Here is a 22,591-nt window from a genome sequence, read left to right on the forward strand (position 1 = left end):
CCATATGAAATGCTGGGAATCGAACCTGGGTCGGTTGCATGCAAGGCAAATGCCCTATCCGCTATGCTATCACTCCAGCCCCCTTTTATAGATTTTTTAATTACTGTCTCACTGAAGAAAAACTACAAGATTCACAGCACATGATTAAATATTCAAAAATTGACTCCAGGGGGCTGGAGCAATAGCACAGTGGGTAGGGCATTTGCCTTGCACGCGGCCGACCTGGGTTCGATTCCCAGCATCCCATATGGTCCCCCGAGCACCGCCAGGAGTAATTCCTGAGTGCATGAGCCAGGAGTAACCCCTGTGCATTGCCGGGTGTGACCCAAAAACCAAAAAATAAAATAAAATAAAATAAAATTGACTCCATCTCTTTTATTCTTCGAAGGTACTGGCAACAACTGTTGCCTAGTCAATAAAGCTCAATGAATGCATTTGATGATATTTTTCAGTAGCAGGGGAGGAGGGAATAAATGTTCCCACAGTTCAACTAACCCAACCTAATAACCCTTCATTAAAAGTACCAATGGTAATACCCCCTCCCAGTTTAGTTTCCCAGTTAGTCAATGACCCATGGACCTCAAAACACAATTTTGATAATGGGAAAGAGATTCCTTATAAGGTACCTTAATATAGATTTTAAGTATCAGGTAAATGAGCTAATGTTCTAAGTACCTAAGCTGCACATTTAAACTGGCAATTTAATACTGCATTTAATGAGTATTTTTATGTTTATATTCTACAACCGACTCTAATGTTCTTTTTTAACCCATCTTCTGGGTTTCTATTTCTCCAGGCACTACAAACCTAAAGTATGCTTATACCATATGCACCTCTACCAAAGCAATTTTAACCTGACATTTCAGTCATAAAGACTCTATGACTTTATGTGTGCATGCATTATCTCAGGGATTGAATCCAGGTCCCATACAAGTAAGGCAAGAGTTTTACTGCTGAGCTAGATCCCTGGTTCCAAGAAATTCATTACCTTTTTTATTCAACAAGAGAGACTGCTGCCTTGTACATGAACCTAGATCTGTCCCTAGCACCCCTTCTGGACCCCTGAGCACCATCAGGAGTAATCCCTGAGCACAGAGCCAGGAGTAAGACCTGGGCACTGCTGCATCTGGCCCAAAAAAACAGAGGGGGGGAATAAAAAGTTGCCCTTAGTCTGTCGTTAGTAATGTATTCTCACTTCTGACTTAAACATATATAGAGACCAAAACTATTTTACCAGAAAGAGACTCTCAGGGCCTGTAGTATAGCGGTAGGGTTCTTTCCTTGCACACAGACTATTCAGGTTCAATCCCTAGCACCTGATATAGTCCCCTGATCCCCCCAGAAGTGATCCCTGAACCCATAACAAGAAGTAAGCCCTGAGCAAAAGCCAGGTGTGGCCCAAAAAATAAAGAGAAAATATCTCTCAGGGAATCAGAGCAATACTACAACAGGTAGGATGTTTGCCTTGCACATGTTCAACCTGGGTTCATCTCAGATGGTCCCCGAGCACTGCCAGGATTAATTCCTAGGTGCAGAGCCACAAGTAAACCCTGAGCATCATCAGGTGTGGCAAAAAAAAATTAAAAAAGAAACTCAGTTCCAATCTAACAAGTCTCAAATCACATACTCCATTATAGATGTTGGCTTTGATCCCCAGTACTTAGGAAGAATCATAACAGTAATACATCATATAGTCATGAAATGACTCATTTTGAAAAAAAGAACATATTCCCATATTCCTGTGCATTCAATATGGAAGCCAAGAAGAATCCAAATGCTAATCATCTCTGCTACTAAGAGACACTGAGCAATTCACCTATTCTCTAATGACTATTTCTTCATAAGGAAAATGAAACCATGATCTTAAAAATGACAGATATTCTGTTTTTATAAGCTATTCAGCAACTGTGTCCTAGAGTTACCATAAACTTCATTTAATCATCTTTGTCATCTCTCTAATTTCTAAACAAACCCATACCTAAAGCATGCCAGAAAGATAGCAACTAGTCTTTAGAGAAGTTATTTCACAACCTTCCTTGGTAACATTCCAGTATCTTCTAGCCAGGAAATTCTTTCTGACTTGTAATCTATATCTCTTCTGTGGCAATTAACATACATCCCCTCTTGTTTCATCTGCAATGGAAAGAAAACATCTGTGTAACACCACCTGAACAATATTCCTTCAAGATTATAAAATATAGGAAGCCCATTTTAATCAAGTTTCATGTAAATGGAACATGGCTTTAAATGGGTCATCTAGACAAAGAACATGATTAAAAGTCTTAAATTCCCAGCTCCATCACTGACTTGCTCTGAAGAAGATAGAAGTTAAAACCAAGCAGATGCTCTACTTCAATTAGCCCATCCGTAAAATGCAAATAATAAAACCAGTATGTTCAGAGAATTCATTTCCTCAAAAAATTAAGCATAGTGAAAAGATTCTCAATCTCACTTTAAACCTTGCCAACCCTTCAACATCGAAACACACCATGGAAACCGCTTTAATCCCTTCAGTTTAGGAAGAATCGGATTAATAATAGAGTACCAGTACAGCATGTCTTGCACATGGCCAACCCAAGTTTGATCCCAGGCATCCCATATGGTTCCACAAGCACCACCAGGAATAATTCCTGAGCACAGAGCCAGGAGAAACCCCTAAACACTGACAGGTGTGGCTCAAAAGGAAAGAAAAAAAATTTTTAATATAGTATCAATGGGTTTATAATCCCACTCCTGAATACACTCAAGACAACAAGAACAAGAACACATATGTTCATAGTAGCACTTATTCATGACGTTCAAAAGGTGAATGCAGTCTAAAAGAATGAAGGGATAACCAATTTATGATATATTAATACAACAGAATATTATTCAGCCATAAAAAGAACACATTCTGCAACAAAGATAAATCTCCAAAACATATTGCTAAGAAGTCAAAAACAAAAGGTTGCATATTACATAATTCCTTTCATATGAAATGTCCAGAATGCACCAATCAAAGAAACAGAACTAAAATTGGCAGTTTGCAGAATAGATAGGGGAATGAGAACAAACCGCTTAACTGGTATGAAGATATTACTTTAGAGTGATGGAAATTTTTTTAACTAGATAGAGGCAATGACTAACATTATGATAGTAAATGATAATAAATTACTCATTTTATTTATTTTAGTTCTGGGGCCACACCCAGCTGTGTTCATAAGCCACAACTGACTCAGAGACCTGTGCTCCTGCTCTGTGTATGCTAGAAAATACCTTAATCTTGGTACTATCTCTCTGAATTAATAAATAGTTCATTTTAAAATGGCTAGTTTGAGAGAAATAGTACAGCAGATAGGGTGTTTTCCTAGCACATGGCAGACTCGGGTTCAATCCCAGGCATCCAATCGAAGCATTGCTAGAATAATTCCTGAGTGCAGAGACATGAGTAACCCCTAAGCACTGACAAGTGTGGCCCCCAAAACCAAAAAAAAATTTTAAGCTTAAAACTTAAAAAAAGTCTTATTTCTGGGTCCCTCTCCCCCCTCAAAAAAAGAAAAACTGGGGGCCGGAGCAATAGCACAGCGGGTAGGGCGTTTGCCTTGCATGCGGCCAACCCGGGTTCGATCCCCAGCATCCCATATGGTCCCCCAAGCACCGCCAGGAGTAATTCCTGAGTGCAGAGCCAGGAGTAACCCCTGAGCATCGCTGGGTGTGACCCAAAAAGCAAAAAAAAAAAAAAAAAAAAAAAAAAAACTGTTCAAAGAGCATGCATGCAGGACTGGATATGGCCTCTGGCACTGCATGGTACCTGAGCACTACTGGGAGTATTCCCAAGCACAGACCCAGGGGTAGACCCTGAACCAAGTACCACTTGGTTTTTGGCCCAAAAACAAACAAACAAACAAACAAAAAAGTAATAAAGTGGCTAATTTCATGTTAAATGAATTTACCAGTAACACTGGTGGGGACTGGACCCATAGACATTACTGGTAGTACTAAGCAGTGTGGAATAGGCCAGACTGGAGCTCAGTCCAGCACTGCAAGTGCTCAGAACCCAGCAATGCTCAGGGACTACCAAGGCTATACTGTGAGATACTCAGAGGGCCATAATTTATGTATGCATGGAGTGGGAGGAGAGACACACCTAGCAATGTCAGAGGCCACTACAGTTCTGTACTCTGTTCCCAGCAGTGCTCAGAGGACCATCTGTGGTGCTCAAGATCAAAGCAGAGTCAGCTACATTCAAAGCAAGCACCTTAACCCCTGTACTTTTACTCCCTCACAATTTTTTTCTGGGACTGAAGCAGCAAGCAGAGAACTTGTCTTGCACGTAGCTGACACAGGTTCAATCCCTGGCATCCCATATGGTCCCCCAGGCATGGCCAGCATTAATTCCTGTGTGCTGAGCCAGGAGTGCCCCTGAGTACCACTAGATATGGTCCAAAAAAACAGAAACAAAACCCAACTTTTTTGCTTTCTTTACAAAAAAGAAAGCTAGTATACTAATGGAAATAATATATAGAGAAATGCTTAGTGCTCTCTAGGAAACAAGAATAAATTTCTACATAGAACAACAACCAAACTTGGCTATCATCTCAGAGCAAATCTAACTCTGGGTGAAGAACTCATAAGTGAAAAAGAAGATGAATAAAGCCTAGTTTTATCACAATTATACAGTATCTTTTATCAAAATAAGAACCACTAAATGAGGGGCTGGGGAGATAGACAACGGTGCAACGGTTAGGGAGCTTTGCCTTTGCGGCTGCTCCAGCATTCCCTGCCCTACCCCACCCCCTAGCCCCACCACGAGTCATCCCTAAGCTCCCTAAGCATAGAGCAGGGGTAAACACTGAGTACTGCCCCCAAAACAAAAATAAATAAATAAGTGAAGCAAAAGAATCTAAGTACCAAAAAGCAATTAATTTTACAAAAACCAGGAACCTCAGCTAATTGTGGATAGCAATAATAACCACAGGAACTCAATAAAAAGTAAAATGAAAGGGCAGAAAGCGAGGTCAATAGGCTGGAGTACAGGCTTCGCATGCAGGTAGCCCAGTTCAATCTCCAGCACCACAGATATCCCCAGCACTGCCAAGACCACCCCTGTGCACAGCCAGGAGCGACCTCTGAGCACTAGCTCAAAAACCTAAAAAAAAAATCAAAAATGAAGGGAGGGGCCAGAGCGATAGTACAGTGGGTAGGGTGTTTGCATGTAGTTGACCCAGGTTCGATATCAGCATCCCATACGGTCCTCTGAGCACCTCCAGGAGTAACCCCTATGTAGTGTCAGGTGTGATCAAAAACCAAAAGCAAACAAATAAACAAAATAGGATAATATGGCAATGCTGAAAAGCACTTGTGTACCCTTTCAATTCCAACATAAAAACCAAGAAAATCATGATTACTCTCACTATCTTGCAAATATTCTTGTTCTAAAGCTCCTTCCTCCTTTAATACACTCTCCTGGCAAGACACCAAAGCTAAGAAGGACACTAAAACGAAAAGGTAATGTTCCCACTGTCACAAACATTCTTCACTAAAGTATTAGTTCTAACGGGAAGACAGGCATGCCAATAACCAAATTACATGGATCATCTCTACTTCTTTTCACTTAAAAAAATTATTTTTGTCTTAAATAAGGTCAAACCAGTGGTGCTTGGGGAACCTGGAGCCACTCCCAGTGCTAACAGATCTATCAGAGCCACAACGAGCAGTGCTTGGGGGGTCCCTGTACCAGGGATCAAACGAAGAACTCTGAACATGTCAGGCAAGTGCTCTACCATTTCAGTTATCTTCCTGGCCCCCTTTCCTCTTTTATTATTATTTATATTTGAGGGATCATGATTTATAATGCTGAGATAGGGCTACAAGTATACCAAACACCACACCCTCCCCCAATGTCCACAGCTCCTTTCCAATTCTTTTTTTTTTCCTTTCCCTGTTTTATTTCCATCCCTTCTAAGAAACTAATATTGCAGTGAACATGGATGTATATTGCAGCTCTGAACTTCAATCAAGTGATAATGTGGATTTCTGTTGTTTTTCAAAAACGCAATAGTACTTTTTTTTTAAATTTTTATTGAATCATCATGTGGAAGGTTACAAAGTTCTCAGGTTTATGTCTCAGTTATACAATATTCAAACACCCATCCATTCACCAGTGCCCATATTCCACCACCAAAAACCCCAGTATACCCCCCGCCCCCGCCCCTCCACCCCCAACTGTATAACTGATGAATTTCACTTCATTTTCTCTTTACCCTGATTACGTTCCATATTTCAACACAAAACTCACTATTATTGTTGGAGATTTCCCCCAAGAAAGACAGCCCTACTATCAAGGAAGCATTTGATAATTAGTTTTCCATTAAAAGATTGTATGTTTTCAGTTTTTAAAAAAGGTCGCGCAGCCGCGTTAGCGGCCGCTCGGTTCGGAGTTGTCCCAGTCCCGCATCCCGGAGCCGTGTTAGTTGCTGCTCAGTATCACCGGGGCTCCATCTGGAGAGGGTGTGGTGGCTGCACCTCCTCCGTCTGGATCCCCAGTGTTGCTGGCCTGGTTTCGGGTCCGGAGCATTCTCCGGCCACGTTGCTCACCAGAACGCCCGGCTGCTTCTCTGTTGAATGTGGCAAGATGGCCTCCTTTCCAATTCTTAAACACACCTCAGTCTGACTTCTCAATCCCAAAAGCCTCCCATGTTCTTGCTATTACCATCATAGAGCACTGCGTAGCTACTCTCAGTAGCACTGTAGCACTGTCGTCCCATTGTTCATCAATTTGCTTGAGCGGGCACCAGTAACGTCTCCATTTCGAGACTTGTTACTGTTTTTGGCATATTGAATATGCCACGGGGAGCTTGCCAGGCTTTGCTGTGCAGGCAGGATACTCTTGGTAGCTTGCCGGACTCTCCGAGATGGAGAGAGGAATCGAACACGGGCCAGCCGTGTGCAAAGCAAACGTCCTACCTGTTGTGTATCGCTCCAGTCCTGCTACTCTCAGTACAGACAAAATCAGGCTTATCCCTTCCTTTCTGGAACAAGCTCCTCTCTTCCTCATGGAGGTTTTTATTTCAGTTCCTTAGTCCTAAGTACTTTTCTCCTCCTGATTCTACCATCCAGACCTTTTCTCTAGTTCTCATCCCAGTCCCCTGACTGCAAACAACACTCAGATATCAACAGCATCCAGATTTCTTGCCTCTTTTGAGCATTACCCGACAGACCATTTACTTGATGTCTCCACTTGGAAGCTGTCATCAGCAGCTCCCACTTAGAATTGACTAAAATGAAGGTCTTCGTTCCACTCCCCAACTCATCAAAATCTGTTCCTCCTTCAGTGTTTCCATCTCAGAAATGACAACTTATCTTCCCAGATGCTCATGCCAGACATCTGGGAATCACACTTGAAGTCTCGCTCTCCCCACATGTGCCGCTATCTCCTAACTGTAAAATATCTACTGGATCTATTTTCCACCATCTCTAACAGCTTCATCCAACCTATTCTCATCTTCTGCCTGAACCACTGTAATAAGCCTATTAAGAATTCCTCCACTGAAAATTCTGAACTTTCCATTATTTCCAATCTTCTCATTTTTTATTTTACAAATTTTCAGAGACTCCCACAAAGCAGTCAGAGTAATCTTTTATTCCCTCCTCCTTCCCCCTCCCCTTTGTTGTTGCTACAGTGATTGTTACAATGGCCTGCTGTTACATGAACACATAGTGTGGCTGTGGTGCTGGAACACTGAGTGTGGTGCTCAAACACTCGCACACTTAGGCCACAGTGCTTCCACCTGTCTGAAGCCTCTAGCTGCAATGCTCACATACTCAGTCACATGCTCCCCGTGAAAGAACAGTGCACTGGGTGAGGGGAACCATACGGGATGCTGGGGATCGAACCTGGGTCAGCTCTGTGCAAGGCAAATGCCCTCCCTGCTGTACTATCATTCCTGCCCCTCTCCGTTTCTCAATGGCCAAATTCTTTCCCATCCCAAGACTTTCTTACATGCTATTCACATTACCTGTCCCTTTCATTCTCAGTCTCAAGTTCTTCAAAGAAATCTTCCCCAAAGCTCTGATATCACTCAGACTTTCTAGAGCTTCATATACTTTACAATTTATACAATTATTGCTGAATTTTTGCTCACTCTCTCTTCCACACTATTAGCTTTATAAGGGCAGAGATAGTATCCTGCATCCTTTTTTATTATTTTATTAAAATTATCCATAGATGAGTTTTAGACATAAAATGTTCCAGTACCAATGCTACCACCAGTGTCAATTTCCCTCCACCAGTACCCCAGATTCCCTCCCAGTCCCCGCCTCCCTCCTTAGCAGGTACATTTTTAAGCTTGGTTGTTATAGTTTGAATCTCATGTTTCTAGTATCGTTGTTTTTGTGGTTTGGATATACAGCTATACCACCCATCTAATCTACCAATGCACCCAAGGCTCTCGATCCCTGACCTACACACACACACACACACACACACACACACACACACACACACACACACACACACAAACACACACTTCTCATCTGTCTCTTCTTACCTCCCTAAATATCTGGTTTGTTTGGGGTTTCTATTAACTACAGTATACAGCAGCAGTTTAGAGAATTTAGAATTGCTAAGGTAGCTTCCAATCAGAGTAATTCTGGGATTAAGAGTAGGGACCAGGGCAAGGAGACATGAAATGGCTATAGCACAGGTGCATGAGGAGGACCAGGTTCAATCCCAGCACCACACGGTCCTGCAGGCACCTCAAAGAGCAAACCTAAGCAGAGACAGGAGTAGCTCCCAGCATCACTAAGACAAAACAAAAGAGTAGAGCCTGGTTATTTGGATTCAAACACTGGTTCTGACACTTACTAGCTTTATAAATGTTAAACAAATTGTACTCACAATTTCCACATCTATAAAAGGGAATAATAGAAGTATCTACACCACGATACTATTGAAATAATGAATAACCGGGCTGAGGTGTGACTCGATGGTTGAGTACTTGCCTTGTATGTGCAAGTCCCTGGTTTCAATTCTGAGCACCAAGCCCTGAGCACTGCCAGGTTTGGCTGCAAAAGCAAAGAAAACAGATACAAAAGATAGCTCAATGTGGTAGAGAGACAATTCTACATGTGGAAGGCCCAGATTTGGGACTGACACCAGGTGTATTCCCCTCCCTCTGAAAGAAAAAAAAGAATGAAAAGACTCAGTGACACAGCACATATTTAGTATAGTATCTGGCACAAAGCACTTCAATACCATTGGTTCTGTCTTGTCCTTATTACCCTATTTTATTACCTGACAGAGAAGCAGACATTCAACAAACACTGAGTGAATGATTGAAAAATACAGACTCCACTACAATCATTAACTAGATTTTGTTAAATGATGGAACAGGACTATTAAAAAGAAATTTGGAGAGGGAAACATTAACAGATAATTAAGACAAAGACCACAGCAACTCACAACTTCAGACATAAAGGGAGAGGATTAGGGGCTGGAGCGATAGTACAGCGGGTAGGGCATTTGCCTTGCACGTGGCCGACCCGGGTTCAATCCCCAGCATCCCATATGGTCCCCTGAGCTCTGCCAAGAGTCATTCCTGAGTGCAAAGCCAGGAGTAACCCCTGTGCATTGCCAGGTGTGACCCAAAAAGCAAAAAAGCAAAAAGAAACATAAAGGGAGAGGATTAGTATGAAAATTAACTCAGTGACTTTTTAGCCTTAAGCACTTATGCAAAAAATATATTCACTCTTCCGGAAGTTTACCTACACTGGGGAAGCTTTCACTTTTCCATAAGTATTTTGCCCATGCCTTTAATTACTTTTCCAAAACCCTTTTACCTGTCTTCCAAAGAAATGGAAAATTTTGTTTCACCTAAAATAACTAAGGCCTATTTTGTTACATGTAAAGTTTAGCCACCTATCATAGATTTGGAACTCTTTCAAACATTGTTGCTCCTAAGGATTCTCTTTCCCAAGAAAGGACTGTCCTCTTGGGGTGGGAGACAGGACGGTGGAGTAGATGTTTGTCTTGCATGCTAAGGACCTGAGTTCAATCCCTGACACACATGTCCGTGTGGTCCCCACCCCTACCCCACCCATGCTCCAAGCACAGCCAGGGCTAAGTTCTGAAAGACTTGTCCTATTTGTTTTAGGGGAAAAGGGTACCATGTTACTCTCAACTTTGATCAAGACTTATTCCTGATTCTGGGTTCAGTTAACATTCTTGGGAGGGCTTGAGAGGACATATGCAGTGCCTGGGATTGAACAGGGCACACAAGGCAAGCATTTTACCCGCCATTCTATCTCTCAGTACACAGATTAAGTCCTCTTCAAAAGGAACTCAAGAAAGGAAAGGAGATAAATATGCTGCTTAACTTTCTATTCCAACTATTTAAATTTTCTCAAAAAAGCTGAACTTCAATCTAAGACTTAACCACTATTTATTTGCCTTTTGTTTTTGTTTGATTTTGCAAACTTGGGGATAAAACCCAGCACATCACAATAAAAGGCAAGTGCTCTGCCACTGAGCTACATCCCTGACCCTTGATGCCTTTTGAAGGAAATGAAATCTTTATCTTCTTATAACAACCAATAATAATTAACAACTAGCATATACAATACTAGGTGTGATCCTAAATGCTTTACATGTATTAATTCATTAAATGCTCATAACTACAATAGTCTACAGATAAGGAAAAGGCACAGGAAGGAACATTAAGTAACTTGCCCAAGTCACAGAGCAAGTAATGGGACGCAGATTTGAGCCCAGAGTCAGAGCCAAGTATTTTTCTGACTTATTTTCACCAATTCAGTTACAGTGAAATATTCTAATTCTTTCCCCACATCAAATATGCATTTATTCCTTTCCAAGTCAGCAAAACTTAAGCTGTTTCTAGAGGCAGAGGGTGGAAAGAAGGAACCTGGGGGCACTGGTGGTGGGAAATGCACACTGGTGAAAGGACAGATGTTGGAACATGGAATGACCAAAATCCAACCATGAACAACTTTGTAACTATGTTTCTCATGGTGGTTTAATTAAGAAAAAACCTTCAGCTGTTTCACTCTCTCATAGGTATATAACAAAGTAACTGGTTCCTGGGAGAACATACCTCCTATCTTGGGAAGCAGAAATAAATGATAGAATCATGATAAGTGAAATTTGTCCCTATTAAGTCTACAGATAGAAATACAGGGGACCAGAGAGAGTATAACAGTAAAGGACACAGCCAACTGGGTAGATACCCAGCACCATTTACAATCCCCTGAGCACCCCTAGGAGTGATCCCTGAGCACAGAGCCAGGAGTGAACCCTGAGAACTGCTGGGTGTGACCAAAACAAAACAAAAAAGAAATATAAGATCAGAGAACTCAATAGGTTGGGTTGAGTGAATGCTTTTCATATGACACGAGAATTCAATCCCCAGAACCTCATGATTGTTTCAGTACCTCAAGAGTGCCCCAGAGCACAGAGTTGTGAGTACCATCTGTCACCCCAAAACCAAAATTATAACAAAAATAATAATGCATTAAGCAAAGTGTGGCCCCAAAACCAAAATGGTAACAATAATAATCATCAAATAAGCAATAGTAAAAATGCACACAGAATGCTTCAAACGTCTTAGACGAAAAATACTAAGCAAGACTCTAAGTATTAATATGTACATACTCAGCTCTAGCATCTATTTCCCTCTCAAGGTTATTCTCTTACATCTTTCCCTTTATAGAATGCTAAATACTTCAGCTTACCCCCCCCATTACAAATACACCAACAAAAATGTATCCATTGCCCAGATTCACTAAAGTCAAATTCCAAATAGCTAATTCAGAAAAAAATTAATAAGTGAGAACAATTTAATCCAGGTCATATGTGATATAAAGAATTAAACTCATTACTCAAGCATGCTGGATATTTATTTACAAGCCATAGCCATCTTGTACTGTGCCAAATTCAGTGTCATCATACATTAAGTAACAGACAAAGACTATGTGGCAATCCTAAATAAAGACTTCCATTGTAATGGCAGTGGGGAACTTTAATTGACTGAATCATGGTATGCTGTGGTTGCAACTTTAGGGAGTTAAGGAAGCCATGACTTCAGACTCTTATCCTGCAAACACCACATCTCTCTCACAGTATGAAGATGAGATTCAGATTAAAGAAACACTGCTGTTTCTGTCACCTTGCTGTTCACCTGTCCAACTGAATATTTCTCTGTATCTTTCTCTGAGCACAAGCTAAGTTTCAATTTAACCAATACCTAGTCCCCCCTGCTTCCCTCTGGAATAAACTTCATAAAGCAAGAAAAATTCTAATAAGCTAATAAGCATTCAATAAATACTACGTAAATAAAAATTCGAAAGAGAAAACAGATTCACAATCAATAATGTTTCAAAATGCCTAACAGAAATACTTTCTACCTTCTGAATAAAGACACAGTACAAGAACAACAGTCAACAAAGAAAGGGAGAAAGTTGAAGTGGGGAATAGTAAATGCTCAATAAAGGACAATGACCTGTGCTCAAGGACCACTCCTCACAGTACCAGGAATCCACATGTGATGGCAGAGACTGAACCTGGATCAGCCACATGCAAGGCAAATGCTCACCTACTGTACTATTGCTCTGCCCCCCACACACACCTTTTTTTGGAGGGGGGGGTTGGGTCATACATGGCAGTACTTGGCAACATTAAATATAGCATTCAAGGAACCATGCAGTACCAAGGATTGAATGCAGGCATCTTGCATGCAAAGCATGCAGTTCAGTCTTGAGCTGCTCCCCAGCATCCTTCTCAGTATTTAAATGTGAACCCCAAGAAGTGTTCAAAGTTCTAAATTTGAATCAAAATCCTGCTACACACTTGGTATGTGACCCTGGTTCATTTATTTAGTCTGAGTTCAGCATCAATGGGGAAAACAGCATTATTAATAAATGAAGTAACACACGTAAAGAATATAACACAGTACATGCTCAATGACAGGCACTGACCATCCCTAAGATCTCCTTTAGTGATTTATACAAGATTTCTCAGCTAGTAAGCTGGTTAGCCCAGGAATTAAACACAGGTCTTCTGATTTCTTAATCTGTTTCCTACCACATCACATTACTAGGCAGGCTGCCACATATTACAGGCACATAAAAACAGCTAACAAACTGATCCAAAAGGGAAAAAAAAACCTATATGTAACTACTTTAAGCTTTTTTGAAAAGAAAATATAGATTAACATAGGGTGAGGAGTTTGAAACATAAAACATAAATTATCCCAAACCACAAGACAGGTCGTACCACAATACTTCTGTTCAAACAGAAATTATAACATGAAACAGAAAGTTTTCTCTGGGTTTATGAGGAACAAATGAAGAAAGAGACAAGAATGACTGTGATTAAAGGAACTTATGAGGGGGGAGTGTTTGTTTTCTGTTCGTATTTTTGGCTAACAAAACCAGTGTTGTGGGGAGGGATTATATCCCAGGCAAGAGACAGCTCAAGAGTCTAGAGAAGATAAAAAACATACTTTACATGTGGGTGACCTGGGTTCAGTCTCAGCATGCGGCCAACCCAGGTTTGATACCAAGCACCTTCATATTTCCCCAAAGCACTGTTCAGGAGTAATGAGTGCAGAGCCAGGAAAACCCCTGAGTATCACTGAATAACGCACCCCCCCCCAAAGTAATAATTATAACAATACTAATAATAAATAAAAAATAAAAGGATGACCTCAGTTAAGGTGCCTGCCTTGTATGCACCTTACCCCTGCCTGATCATTAGCTCCATATATGGTAACCTGGGCATGGCCAGGAGTGCCCAAGAGCAGAGTCAGGAACTGCCCCAGAGCACTGCCAGGTGTGACCCCCTACACACACACACACATACGTGCACAAAATTTTATGAGTTCATAGGTACAAAATCTTTAAAGGGGACTGGAGAGCTAGTACAAGAGTTAAAGTGCTTGCCTTATATGAGGCAAACCCTGGCCCATGCTCCTGTCCCATGCTCTTAGTTCAACAGTGCCCTGATCATGACTAGGTGGGGGTTGGGGAGAGGAAGGGAAGGGGTCACATGCCTAGAGATGTAATTCACTGTACAGCACATAGTGCCTATATATGAGGCTGAGTTCACTCACTGGCACCCCAAAATTATTTGTAAATACAGATAATTTGTATTTACATTTGTAAAGTCTCAGGGGGCCAGAGCAAAAGTACAGTAGGTACAGTGCTTGCCTTGTACATGGCCAAGCCAGGTTTGATCCTACTATCCCATATAGGCCACTGAGCATCGCCAGTAGTTAACACCTGAGCATCCCTGAGAGTGACCTAAAAATAAAAAATATTTATTTATTTTAAGTAAGTCTTGGAGCCGGAGAGGTAAGTACAGCAGGTAAGGCATTTGTCTTGCACACTTCCAAACAGGGTTTGATCCCCAGCATCCCGTATGATCCCCTGAGCACCACCAGGAGTAATTCCTGAGTGTAGAGCCAGTAGTAGACAAAAAACCCTGAGCATTGCCAGGAATAGCCCCAAAACAAAGCAACAAAAAAACAAAATACTCAAAGTGTAAATTTCCCAAAACATCCTGAAAATACTTTGAAAATCATACAGTATAAAACTAAGCTATTAGTTGTAATAAAAATAACAAATTCTTGGGGCCGGAGCGATAGCACAGCGGGTAGGGCGTTTGCCTTGCACGCGGCCGACCCGGGTTCGATCCCCGGCATCCCATATGGTCCCCCAAGCACCGCCAGGAGTAATTCCTGAGTGCAAAGCCAGGAGTAACCCCTGAGCATCGCTGGGTGTGACCCAAAAAGCAAAAATAAATAAATAAATAAATAACAAATTCTTGTGTTAAGTTTTCCAGGGTTAGCCTTAGTTTTTTTCAAGTGATATATATAACTGCTTCTAGAACAAATGTTATGAGACATTCAAAGATGCCTATAAAGATGGAGGATTCCTGCAAATCTTCTTCCCAAAAGATCAGACAGATTCTGAACCTGTTCATTACTAAAAGGAAATACTAGGGAAAAAACCTTGATATTGACAGAAGTCAAAAATTATCCCTAAGAAACAGTCAATTCCTATCACAAAGCAGGGGAGAAAGCTATAGAAAGCTCTAACTCTATGACCTCACCATGTCTCAGCCAATTCTGTCTAGTCCTCCTTTCAAATGCAATCTCTGCTATTTCCAACAGAAACATCTATGTGATACTCATACAAACTCCACTTATTACTTAGTATTCATTACTCAGAAGCCACTGCGACGCATAGAGCCAGAGCAACAGTACAGCAGGTAGGGTTCTTGCCTTGTACATAGATGACCCCGGTTCAACTTTCAGCACTTCATATTGTCCCCTGAGCACCACCAGGAGTGACCCCTGAGTGCAAAGCCAGGAATAAGCCCTGAGCACTGCCAAATGTGCCCAAAACCAAAAATGCATGCAAAAAACCTACCAATCTCCACAGGATAATGCTCTTTCCTCCTAGAAGTTATTTCTCCTATACAAATCTCTCTATCAAACATATTTTTCCTCAAGGAACACACATTCATTAGCCTAACTTCCCTACCTAGATTCTCTGGAACAAACCGGTAACACTCTTTCTAACAATGCTGAGGTCTTGGCAATTAGAAAATCATTCAGAATCAAGGATCCTTCACTTAAACCTCGCTGACATCACCACCCCCAACACGCCCCACTCCACCCATCTGCCCAAAAAAGGGGAAAAAGAGCTAGAGTTCTTTCCAAAATTCTTACGAGAATTCTAAGACTGTTAGGAACATAGATGTGTACAGTTTTCAGGCAAGCACTAGGAATTTGAACCAGTAAAACCTTAAAACTAGGGCTGGAGTGATAGCACAGCGGGTAGGGCATTTGCCTTGCACACGGCTGACCCAGGTTCGATTCCCAGCATCCCATATGGTCCCCTGAGCAGTGCCAGGGGTAATTCCTGAGTGCAGAGCCAGGAGTGACCCCTGTCCATCGCCGGGTGACCCAAAAAGCAAAAAGCAAAAAAAAAAAAACCTTAAAACTATTCTTCCTACTGATACTATAGAAACATTCAACCTAGAATGACCTCTAGCCTGATTATTCTTCCCCCCACCCCCCAACAAAGAAGTTATACAAATAGAATCAGGACACTGAAACCATTGAAAATAAAAATGAATATGAACACTTAGTCCCCAAAGTTTCCAAGCTGAGGAAAGAAAAGGAAAGCACAGACAGATGCCAGAACGTTCCCCTTGCAACCAAAGCATCTCCAAATCGGAACGCTACCTCAACACCGCCCTTTGAACTCGAGTATAGACAGTTGAACTAAAACACTAACCCAGTAGAACAACACTTGTAGGAAAGAGCCTCCTTAGGTTTCCTTCAGACTCTTCCTAGAAAGCAAACTCTCTGGGGACAATTATCAGCCTTCCCTTCCCAGTCTGGGCCGTCCTGAGCGCGACTCCCCAACCTCTCGCCACCAAGAGCTGAGAGATCTCCACAGAGAAAAGGGCTGAGGGGGAAGAAAGAGAAGTATCAAGTGAGCAAGTTGAGCAACCGCAAAGCCCCGTGCAGAAGCAAGCCTGAAGCCACCAGCCGCTACTCTGGGATGAAACGATACAGACTCCAGAGAGGCGCAAAACCACACCCGGGAGGTCACCCGGGTGCAGGGGGCGCGGGGGGGGGGGGGGAGGGGCGGGGACGTCCGAGGTCTCAGGCTATAGAGCATCTCTATCGTCTGATTTCCCAGGATCGCAACCACCACCCAACGACAGGATCTGTGCGCGTCACTGGACTGAGAGGAGCGGAGGGGGGGTGAGAAAAGGAGGTGAACAAGGCAAAGGACACCCTCCGGAAAGGACTTCACGGAGCATCTAAAAGATCTGTGCTGGATACATGGGGGGAAAGTCACGCCCCAGCCTTCAAACCTGTGTCACTAACACACACACACTCACTCACTCTCTCATCTCTCTCTGTCTCTCTCTGTCTCTCTCTTTAAATAGGAGTTAGGTGGCGAGGACATGACACTTGGCTCGGAATGGACCCACAGGGCCTAACTCCACAGGCCTCCGTCTCCTCAAGTGCCCCTTCAAAGGACAGACTTGAGAGAAGGTCCCCGAAAACTAAATTTTTTTAAGTCCTGACACCCTGAGGTTCTGGGACAGGGGAGGCGGGTCCACTGGCGCCCGGGGCTGCCCGTCCCCGGACGGCGATCTTTCCCCTCCCACACGCACCCCCGCCACCCCCACCACCACCACCACCACCGCACAGCCCAGGTGTCCCCACAGCGTCCGGGGACCCAACCTCGCCGCCCTCCAGGACCAGCCCGGGCCCCCTCCCCTCCCCCGCGACTGCGCTCCCCGGCTCCCGCCTTCTCCCGCACGGCCCCGCCGCCTCGGCGACCGCGCCCCCCACACGCAAGCCGGGAGCTCCTCCTCTCAGCCGAGCCTCGGCGGCCGGGCCGCCCCGCCAATCGGCCGGCGCCAAGGTCTCCTCAACCCGGCGGCGGAAGGATGCCGGGCCGGGCCTCCCAGGCTCCTCCCGGGCCTACCTGCGAGGCGGGCGGGGGCTCGCTCTGCGGCCCGGCGGGTGGAATGCGCCGCAGACACGAGGCGGAGGCGGGAAGGAGGCCCAGGGTTCGCTTTGCCCACCGGCGGGAGAAAGCCTGAGCGCGGGGCCCTCGCCGAGAAGTCAGTCTGCGACCCGGCGCCTCCGCCGCCGCCGCCGCCGCTCCGGAGACATCAAGCGAGAAGACGGCGCAGGAGATCGCCGAGCACGCGAACGCCCCAGGCCTGCCAGGCGGAGCGCTCGAGCAATCGTTCAAGGCGCGACGGTGGAGCGCCGAGAAGCAGATCGGTGGCGACTCCCGGGCCGGGACTGTCCAAGGCATGAACAAACACACCCAGATCACAAGCCCCAGGACCCAAGTGCCCTGTGCGCTGCTGCCATTTTCTCGGCTGGCACTACCTGCTTGCTTTAAGTTAAGGTTTGGAGAACCGGAGTGTTCTTGGGCATGTTGAAGATCAGGTCAAACTGTACAATCACAGGTTGTCCATAGTTTGGTGATTACCTTATGGACTCCCAAAACTATTTATCCTGAGCACATATAATGTCCTCATGGAACCATGAGAAGAATAAAAGCTATATATGCTGCTGTTATACTCACATGCATATAAACAGGAAACTAGATTATGTGTGTCTATATATAGATTTATAGGTTTATTTGTCCATAATTATATACGATTTTCCATGTAATGATATATTTTCAAATATTTCCAAATATGCTTTCCATATAATTATATATGCATCTCTCTTTTTTTTTTAACAACAGAGGCACAGAGCTTAAAAATGAATCTAAAATAAGAAACAAAGTGAATAATCTCTTCTAAAGCTCTAATTTAGTTCCCATAAGCAGAGCAAAGAGAAGCTGGGAACACTCAGTTGTGTAGTCTGACCTCAAGACAGAAAACACCGTTTCAGTTTTTATATCTTTCCCCAATGGCCTAGAACCACAGCTGTGCTCTGACATAATGATCAAAAGTCACTTAGGGTTAGGAACCTTGACAGTTTGTTGACATTTTTATCATCCCAATACCTGTCTTCTGAAGTCTCTTGAGACAAACCAGGGCCTGAGAGATAGTACAGCAGGTAGGAAGCTTTCATTGTATACAGTCAACATGATTGCATCCCTGGCATTCTATATGTTCCTCTGAGCTCACCAGGAGTGAACTCTAAACACAGAGTTAGAAGTAAGCCCTGAGCACATCAGGTGTGCCCCAAAACCAAGAGAGAGAGAGGGAGAGGGAGAAAGAGAGAGAGAACCCGGTATTCTCAAATATATGTGTGCATTAACATGTACATCAGCAGTACAAATGAATAAATCACAGGGCTGGGGCGATAATACAGCGGGGAGGGTGCTTGCCTTGCATGCAGTCAACCAGGGTTCAATCCCTGGCACCCTATATGGTCTCTCGAGTAATTCATGAGCTCATTTGGGTGTGGCCCCAAAACAATAAACAAAAAAATTAAATAATAAATGGCATAGATTGTGACAAATATACATTACCAAATGTGAACAAAAATATTTACTCTGGGGCTAGAGTGATAGCACAGCAGGTAGGGCATTTGCCTTGCACGCAGCCAAGCTGGGTTCAATTCCCAGCATCCCATATGGTCCCCCAAGCACCACCAGGAGTAATTCCAAAGTGCAAAGCCAGGAGTAACCCCGAGCATTGCCGGGTGTGACTCAAAAAGAAAAAAAAATATATATATATATATATATAGGGGCCGGAGCAATAGCACAGCGGGTAGGGCTTTTGCCTTGCACGCGGCCAACCCGGGTTCGATCCCTGGCATCCCATATGGTCCCCCAAGCACTGCCAGGAGTAATTCCTGAGTGCAAAGCCAGGAGTAACCCCTGAGCACCGCTGGGTGTGACCCCAAAAGCAAAATATATATATATATGTATATGTATATATATATATATATATATGTTTACCCTACTTCCTATTCATGAAAGAGACTTGGAGAGCAAAGTTGTACAAAGGAGGAAACCTTTAATGTCTTAACCTTTATAATTTAAAGTAAAAGATCACTTCCTTACAACATTAGCATCATTTATGATTTATTGTACTTCTATTTGGGGGCCACACCTAGCTACACCCAGGGGTTACTCCTGAATCTTACCCAGGAACCACTCCTGGCTGTGCTTTGGGGACCATATGGGATGCCAAGGATTGAACCCTGGTTGGCCACATGCAAGTTAAACGCCCTACCCTCTGTACTATCGCTCCAGTTCCCAATTTATTGTACTTTAAAAAAAAAATTTCCAGAGGGGCTGGAGAGATCATATAGCAGGTAAAGCACTTGCCTTGCACATTGCCAATGTAGGTTCAATTTCTGGCAGCCTATATGGTTCCCTGAGTCCCGCCAAGAGTAATCCCTGAGTGAAGAGGCAGTAGTACTTATAGCGAACCAGTGGCTCTGTCCCAAACCAGCCCCCTCCAACAAAAGAATTTAATAAAGCAAAAAATGTTCAAAATATAAAGGACAAGGAATGCAGGAGTAAAGCTCCGCACAAGAGTACTTACCTTGCTTGGGCAACACCACCCTGGTTTCAGTCCCCATACACACACACACACACACACACACACACACACACACACACACACACACGGTTGAGGATCTAATCAGTAAAGTGTATGGTTCATATGTGTTAAACCCTAGATTCAATCCTCGCACATCATCCACGTACCGCCTGATTTGGGCTACACCTCATCATTTTCCAGGCTTGCTCCTGGATCTGGGTCATTCCATGCCAGGGAGTAAAATCAGAGGTTCTGCATGCAAAGGTATGAATTTCCAGTCCTTTGAATTCTTCCCCCCAGCCCCAAATAAAATTTGTTTGATTTTTGAGTCATACCCAGCGATGCTCAGAGCTTACTCCTGGCTCTGTTCTCAGAATTACTCCTGGCAAGTGCCCTACCTACTGAATTATCGCTCTGGCCCCCCAAAATAAAACTGATTAATTCATGTTCCCATGCAGTATTTAATGGAAGCCAAATTGGTCATCTTACTCATATTATTGTGTTATGTTTTACATTAAATTGTTTTCCTATTAATGCTCTTATTAGTGGGCCAGAGAAATAGTACAGTGGATAAGGAGCTTGCCTTGCAAGAAGCCAAAGAATCAGGAATATGTCTTGAGCATTGCTGGGAGTGGTCCAGAAGTAAAATAAATAGAAATAGATAAAGCTCTTCATTTTGGGGAAGGGGGGGGCAGCTTGGGAGAATTAAACCTAATTATCAGGAATTACTCCCAGTTCTGTGTGCATTTCGGGGTTTGGGTTTTTTTTTTTTAAGCAATATAGTTATGGGGCTGGAGTGATAGCACAGTGGGTAGGGTGTTTGCCTTGCACGTGGCCTGCCCGGGTTCGATTCCCAGCATCCCATATGGTCCCCTGAGCACCGCCAGGAGTAATTCCTAAGTGCATAAGCCAGGAGTAACCCTTGTGCATCGCCAGGTGTGACCCAAAAGCAAAAAAAAAAAAACAAAAACAAAAAAATATATACAGTTTTGGTTTTTGTTTTGTTTGGTGTTGGGCTACACCCAGCAATGCTCAGGGCATGCATGGGCTCTGAGCTCAGAGATCATTCCTGGCAGGCTAAGGGGACCATATGGGTGCTGGGGATCAAACCTGGGACAGCTGCTTGCAAGGGAAGTGCCCTACCCATTGTACTATCCCCTGCTCCCTCAAGTAAGATAGTTTTATTGAACAAAATTTATTTATAAATACATAAGAGGAGAGAAAGAGGAATATGTGTTCAAGAAAGAACATGGTCCTCTCCAGAGTGGAAAAGCAGAAAGAGAGACACTCATTTAAGGGAGAACAAAGGCTTAAAGAACAAGACACCAGCTCTGTGTATGACAGTCACTCCCAGCTACACTCTGGGAACCATGTGATACCAGGTATTGAAACCTAGTATTCCGCATGCAAAACATGTACTTGGCCCTCGGAGACAGATCTTCAATGCTTTTGATCTTTTTTTTTTTTTTTTTTTTTTTTTTGCTTTTTGGGTCACACCCAGCGATGGGTTACTCCTGGCTCATGCACTCGAATTACTCCCAGCAGTGCTCGGGGAACCATATGGGATGCTGGGAATCGAAACCGGGTCAGCCACATGCAAGGCAAACGCCCTACCCACTGTGCTATCTTTCCAGCCCCTGATTATTCTTTTAAAACAACTGCCCAAGGGGCTAGAGTGATAGCACAGCAGGTAGGATGTTTGCCTTGCACAAAACCAACCTAGGTTCGATTCCCAGCATCCCATATGATCCCCCAGCACCACTAGGAGTAATTCCTGAGTACAGAGCCTGGAGTAACCCCTATGCATTGCCAGGTTTGACCCAAAGAGCAAAAACAAGAACTGCACAATATTCTATTGAGAAGCTAAATTAACCATGTTCCCTATTGCCAAATATGTTACTTCTAAACATTTCTGTGTGGTTGATATTGTTACATTTTGGGGAGAGAAAAAAGCAGTTGTAGTACCTTATTATTATGTTTCAAAACTATTGCATATAAACAAAGAGAAAGAAAATAAGGTAAAGGTTTATTTATCTCTCGCATGTAAAGAACTCCCTGGGGATGTGGCTTGATGGTCAAACACATGTTTTACATGAGTGAGACCACAGTTTAATACCCAACACAGAGGGGCTGGAACTTTTTTTGAGGGGCAGATAACTTTTTTTGAGGGGCAGAGTGTTGTTTTGGACCATATCCAGCTGCGCTCAGGGCTTGCTCCTTGCTCTTTGCTCAGGGATCAGTACTAGTGGAGCTCAGGGGACCATATGGAATGCCAGGGAATAAATAGTCAGATAAATGCAAGTCAGATACATGCAAGGGAAGCACGTTCATACTATCTCAGGCACTCAACATTTTTCTCAGATTTTTGGTGACTCCCCACTCCCCTCACACTCGCACATGCGCGTGTGTACAAACACACACACACACACACACACACACACTCAGGCGTCCTCATATGGGGTCAGAACCCACAGTTTACACAGCTGGACTCCAGAACATACATTCCAGGAGTAGAAACCACCTTGGCATGATGATTAGGGACAG

The 22,591-nt window shown here is 43.4% G+C and overlaps 1 protein-coding gene across 4 annotated transcripts in view; it reads right to left on the bottom strand.

Moving 5' to 3' along the window:
- AMBRA1 (autophagy and beclin 1 regulator 1) overlaps nucleotides 1–17,722 on the bottom strand; it is a 197,615-nt gene extending 179,893 nt beyond the window's left edge. For 3 of the 4 annotated variants that reach the window (XM_004619065.2, XM_004619064.2, XM_004619063.2), the window contains exon 1: nucleotides 17,512–17,722. The gene's annotated coding sequence lies outside the window, so the exon portion shown is untranslated. The remainder of the gene's footprint in view (nucleotides 1–17,511) is intronic. The other variant, XM_004619066.2, reaches the window with a different exon arrangement.
- Between the last annotated feature and the right edge of the window lie 4,869 nt (nucleotides 17,723–22,591).

This window comes from Sorex araneus, chromosome 6 (genome assembly GCF_027595985.1).
Source record: "Sorex araneus isolate mSorAra2 chromosome 6, mSorAra2.pri, whole genome shotgun sequence".
Taxonomy (NCBI): Eukaryota; Metazoa; Chordata; class Mammalia; order Eulipotyphla; family Soricidae; genus Sorex; species Sorex araneus.